This window comes from Culex quinquefasciatus, chromosome 2, assembly GCF_015732765.1.
Source record: "Culex quinquefasciatus strain JHB chromosome 2, VPISU_Cqui_1.0_pri_paternal, whole genome shotgun sequence".
Taxonomy (NCBI): domain Eukaryota; kingdom Metazoa; phylum Arthropoda; class Insecta; order Diptera; family Culicidae; genus Culex; species Culex quinquefasciatus.
The window spans coordinates 190,686,233-190,691,432 of NC_051862.1; the positions used below are offsets into that span (position 1 = coordinate 190,686,233).

The 5,200-nt window shown below is 34.8% G+C and overlaps 1 long non-coding RNA gene across 1 annotated transcript; it reads left to right on the forward strand.

Annotated features, from left to right (window-relative positions):
* The first annotated feature begins 4,245 nt into the window (after positions 1 to 4,245).
* LOC119767770 lies at positions 4,246 to 4,938 on the forward strand. Its single transcript, XR_005277695.1, has 3 exons — positions 4,246 to 4,464; positions 4,704 to 4,823; positions 4,893 to 4,938. It is a non-coding gene; the product is annotated as an uncharacterized LOC119767770 (long non-coding RNA).
* The last annotated feature ends 262 nt before the right edge of the window (positions 4,939 to 5,200 follow it).

Genomic DNA, 5,200 nt, shown 5'->3' on the forward strand with positions numbered 1-5,200 from the left:
TTTTCCATACAAATTCGGCAGCTGTCCATACAAAAATGATGTATGAAAATTCAAAAATCTGTATCTTTTGAAGGAATTTTTTGATCGATTTGGTGTCTTCGGCAAAGTTGTAGGTATGGATACGGACTACACTGGAAAAAATAATACACGGTAAAAAAATTGGTGATTTTTTATTTAACTTTTATCACTAAAACTTGATTTACAAAAAATCACTATTTTTAATTTTTTTTATTTTTGATATGTTTTAGAAGGCATAAAATGCCAACTTTTCAGAAATTTCTAGGTTGTGCAAAAAATCACTGACCGAGTTATGAATTTTTTAATCAATACTGATTTTTTCAAAAAATCGAAATTTTGGTCGTAAAATTTTTCAACTTCATTTTTCGATGTAAAATCAAATTTGCAATCAAAAAGTACTTTACTGAAATTTTGATAAAGTGCACCGTTTTCAAGTTATAGCCATATTTAAGTGACTTTTTTGAAAATAGTCGCAGTTTTTCATTTTTTTAAATTAGTGCACATGTTTGCCCAGTTTTGAAAAAAATATTTTTGAAAAGCTGAGAAAATTCTCTATATTTTGCTTATTTGGACTTTGTTGATACGACCTTTAGTTGCTGAGATATTGCAATGCAAAGGTTTAAAAACAGGAAAATTGATGTTTTCTAAGTTTCACCCAAACAACCCACCATTTTCTATCGTCAATATCTCAGCAACTAATGGTCCGATTTTCAATGTTAATATATGAAACAATTGTGAAATTTTCCGATCTTTTCGAAAAAAATGTTTTTGGAATTTTCAAATCAAGACAAACATTTTAAAAGGGCGTAATATTGAATGTTTGTAATGTTCAGGATGTGTCAAAATGGCACCACAAGATTGAAACTTCTTTCATCTGTAAATTGACAAAAATGCATGGAGTTTCCATTTTTTGGGATCTGTGACGGTCAAAAGGTGAAGCATTGTGAGCTGCACAGAATGGCGTGCTTGTGCCCAAAATGCACGTGCAATGTTAGCACGACTGCGACGAACTTTTGATACGGTCAATAATTAGAGTGGTTTGCAATAACATTTATTTTCCACGAATATTTTTTCGATTAATTTTGTCATTTAAGAAAATGTTGGGCCTGCCAATCCAAGCAAATTTTTCGAAGACACCAACATTTTGTAGGGATTATGGGTTGCAGGATTGAATATGTAATAAATTATTAAATGAGTTTTTATTAGAAGATTTATATAATTCATAAATAAGAGTTTAAAGCGCAACAAAAAGTGCGCACCTTCGTGAATATTGTTTTGTTAGCTGACAGATTGCAGATTAAGTGCGAGAGCACGCTAGCGAGCTGCGAGAGAGAACAACGAGCGAGTCAACAGCGAGGCTGGCGAAAGAGAGAATGAAGATTGTCAAATCAGTTTTGTGGTTGATTTGTGTGGATTTGTGTTGTTTGTTTATTGCAAAATATCTGTGTTTTTGTTATAACTGAAAGTCCCGATCACAACACATTTTATCTCGCATTCAAATAAAAAGAAGTAATCTGTATTTTTTACATTCCAATCCAGGATTAAGCTTAAGAGAAAGTGATATTCTGGGCACTTTTGGAGCTCTAAAAAAATAATTATCAAAAAATGTAAGTTTTTACGAAAACAAATAAAATCAGCAAAAAAACTGTTTTGCAGTATTGTTCATCGAAAATTTTCGAAAATTCAAAAGATTTTTGAATATAACCAAACATATTGAAGATGATTTTAAACGCAGTGAAATGCGTTTTCAATTTATGTAAGCTGCACTTAAATTTTTATTGCCATTTTGTAATTTTTTTTTTTGGCTCGCGCTGTTCCTTTGAAATAGATGGTTTTTGGCGTCCTTTCCACGAATATAAATTTTAGGTACATTGATTTCCTTCGTAAGGATCGTTAAATAACTAATACATAACAAAAAAAAAACAACTCCTTAAACTCCATACTTGTAGATCATGTAACTGACCAGGGTTACTTGGTCCAAGCTGGTCTTAGAGGTCTTGAACCTGCTATTTCAAGAATCATGTTTGCATGAAAAACAATAAAAATGAAATGAGCACGCAGTCTTTTTTTGTGAAATTTTGATTAAGTTCACCGTTTCCAAGTTTTTAACAACTTTAAAGTTTGGTAATTTTCCACCAATTTCTTATAAAACTGTAGAGCAGGCTCAAGTAATTTTTTTCGCTTTATCATAGCTGATACCAACATTAAAATCACTTAGTCGTATCAAGATCCCCAGAAACCCGTTAAACTCCTCTTAAAACCCAAAAGGACCTCCGAGCAACTCTCTACAAAATCGGCCGATTTCGACCATTTTTATTTTTTGTATTTTTTTATTTGACTCAAACTTTGTGGGGGCCTTCCCTATGACCAAATAAGCTATTTTGCGTCCTTGGTTCACCCATACAAGCCTCCATACAATTTTGGCAGCTGTCCATACAAAAATGGTATGTAAATATTCAAACAGCTGTAACTTTTGAGTGAATTTTCTGATCAATTTGGTGTCTTCGGCAAAGTTGTAGGTATTGTTGAGGACTTTTGAGAAAAAAATAGGTACACGAAAAAAAAAATTGCATATTTTTTTATTAACATTTTTTTTACTAAAACTCAATTTCCCAAAATAAGTATTTTTTTGATTTTCGAGATTTTTTGATATGTTTTAGGGGACAAAAATCCGCAACTTTTGAGCCATAGAGAAACATGGTCAAAAAATCTGCCGCCGAGTTATGATTTTTTGAAAAAATAGTGATGAAATAGTGACCAGAGGTCCAATCTTCAATGTCTCTTGGACAATTTTATAGCAAATTTTCTGAAATTTTCAAAAAAAATATTTTTAGAAATGGTCACTCATGGTCACTATTTTTAAGAATTGAAAAACTGCAAATATTTCGCTAAAATCAAACTTTCGGTGGCTATATCTAGAAAACGGAGCCCTTTGCCAAAAAATCTATATAGTACTTTTCGATTGCAAATTCAATTTTGCATTAAAAAATAATGTCAAACTTGTTTTGCATGAAACTTCGATTTTTTCCAAAAATCACTACTTTTTCAAAAATTCATAACTCGGGGGCAGATTTTTTGACCATGTTTCTCTATGGCTCAAAAGTTGTGGATTTTTGTCCCCGAAAACATATCAAAAAATCTCAAAAATCAAAAAATACGTATTTTGGGAAATTGAGTTTTTGTGAAAAAAAGCTGATAAAAAAATCCTGAGTACACAGAAAAAAATATGTAAATTTCCATGTCATGTAAACCATGTTTCTAATGTAAACTTACTCAATGTAATGTTGAAATATAATGTAAAAAGTCAAATGTCATGTAATTGGTTATGATGTAAGATAAAATCTCATGTAATTGATGCATCGCATGTAAATATTCCCACGTTTGCTCAATTTTGACAAATCAAAACAATGTAAATGAAGAAAATAATGTAAATGTTGCTAATGTATTTTTTTGAAACATGTAAAGTTCAAGCAAAGAGTGCTGCTGCGGATGACAGCAAGGAAATCGAAACAGTTTTGTTTGGTGCTTTGTTGAGAGATTGTTTACGTTTTACGATCAATCGGCTTTTGTCGAAATAAGTGTTTGAATGAGTTGTCAGTAGAGATGGTGCAAGTTATTAAGTGCGTCGTCACGATCTTCAAGAATCGGCGTCGAAATAGGTAAATATTCGATACTATTGGCGATGAACGAGTTGATTTGTTTACATTGACTCCACCCTCCAACTTAATCATACAAATTTGTTGCCGGATCGCTTCCGGAAAAGCATCGGCAGCAAATTTGTATGGGGACCATCCATAAACCACGTGGACACCTTAGGGGGTTGGCGATTGGTCACGCTCCATACAAAAAGATTTTATTTGTATGGAAATTGTCCACGTTGGGGGGTTGAGATTTCTAAAAAAAGTGTCCACGTGGTTTGTGGATGGTCCCATGGTTAGACGTTTGAGGGTGGAAGGAAGCGAAAAATATTGGGCAATTTAACTGCTTGCAAACAGCGCATCTCTTGTTTTTTTCCTACTGAAAAATAGATTATATTCATGTTTAATTACCCCGTTTTCCTTTTGCATCTTCCACACAGAAAAAAAAAACACTGCAACGAATCGGTTTGCATAGTAATGCATCTGGGATTCCTAGGTGGGACAATCCAAAAGATAGCCTCAATAATCACGGCTCGAGTTGTTTCCGGTACGACAAGCTGTGGCGAAGTAGTTAGCGCCGTCACTAGTGTTTACTCTCGAACAGCTGTTCGAGGTCACGCAGGACAATGACTCGGTGGAACCAAAATCTAAGGTTGACCGATGCTGTTGGTGGAGGTATCGGTTCGGCCGTCATCGTAAGAACCGGGTCCAGATAAGAACTACTGGGCAGGGCACATCAACTCGAAAAACGCGTCGCGACTGGAACCCGAGAATCATTAATGTGGCATTTGCACTACATCACAGGAAGGTACACAAACTCCGCAGAAAAAGCATTTATTATTCTGGTCATGGTTACATCACTGGTACAGCAGTTATTATTCTGGTCAAGATTTGAAACGTCAAAATATTTCTCCTGAGTTGCACGTTGAGGAGAAAGTAGTCATTTCGTGAGTCTATCAAGGGTTAAACTGAATATAAACTTATTGTTAGCTTCTAAACGTGTAACTTGATGAAGCTTTAGTCTGATTTGTCTTACTTTTGTTTCAGCGTGCACTGTTTATTTTGATGTTGATTCACTTTTGACGTAGGACTATTTTGTCCGGTTCTGCTGACGGCATAAAATATCGGACGGAGCGTCAATCTTGATGTCGGGGATCTCGCATGCCTGTAAGTTTCTTTTGGTAAAAGGTTTTTCGTGCAAAATAATCATCGAGAATTTCTTTTATCCACCTCCAGTAAACAGTGCGCTGCTGCGGTTTCGTTATCATCGCAGATTTGTAGCTTTCGATGATGAGTTCGCTTTCGGTACGGCGGCACCTAGCTAAACTTTTCTCAATTAACGCACAATAAGATTTACAAACGCTTGTTACTCGAAACGGCGCGATCGAGCAGTACGTTGGAGGTCAAATTTGTATTTGTAATTAGAGCGGTTTTACCCCGATGGTCAACAGATTCGGCACGCTCAGAAGGTAAACTGAACCCTAGAATTACCTTGGCACTTAGTTTAACACAATTTATTTTCCAAAAACTCCAGGGGCCCTTCG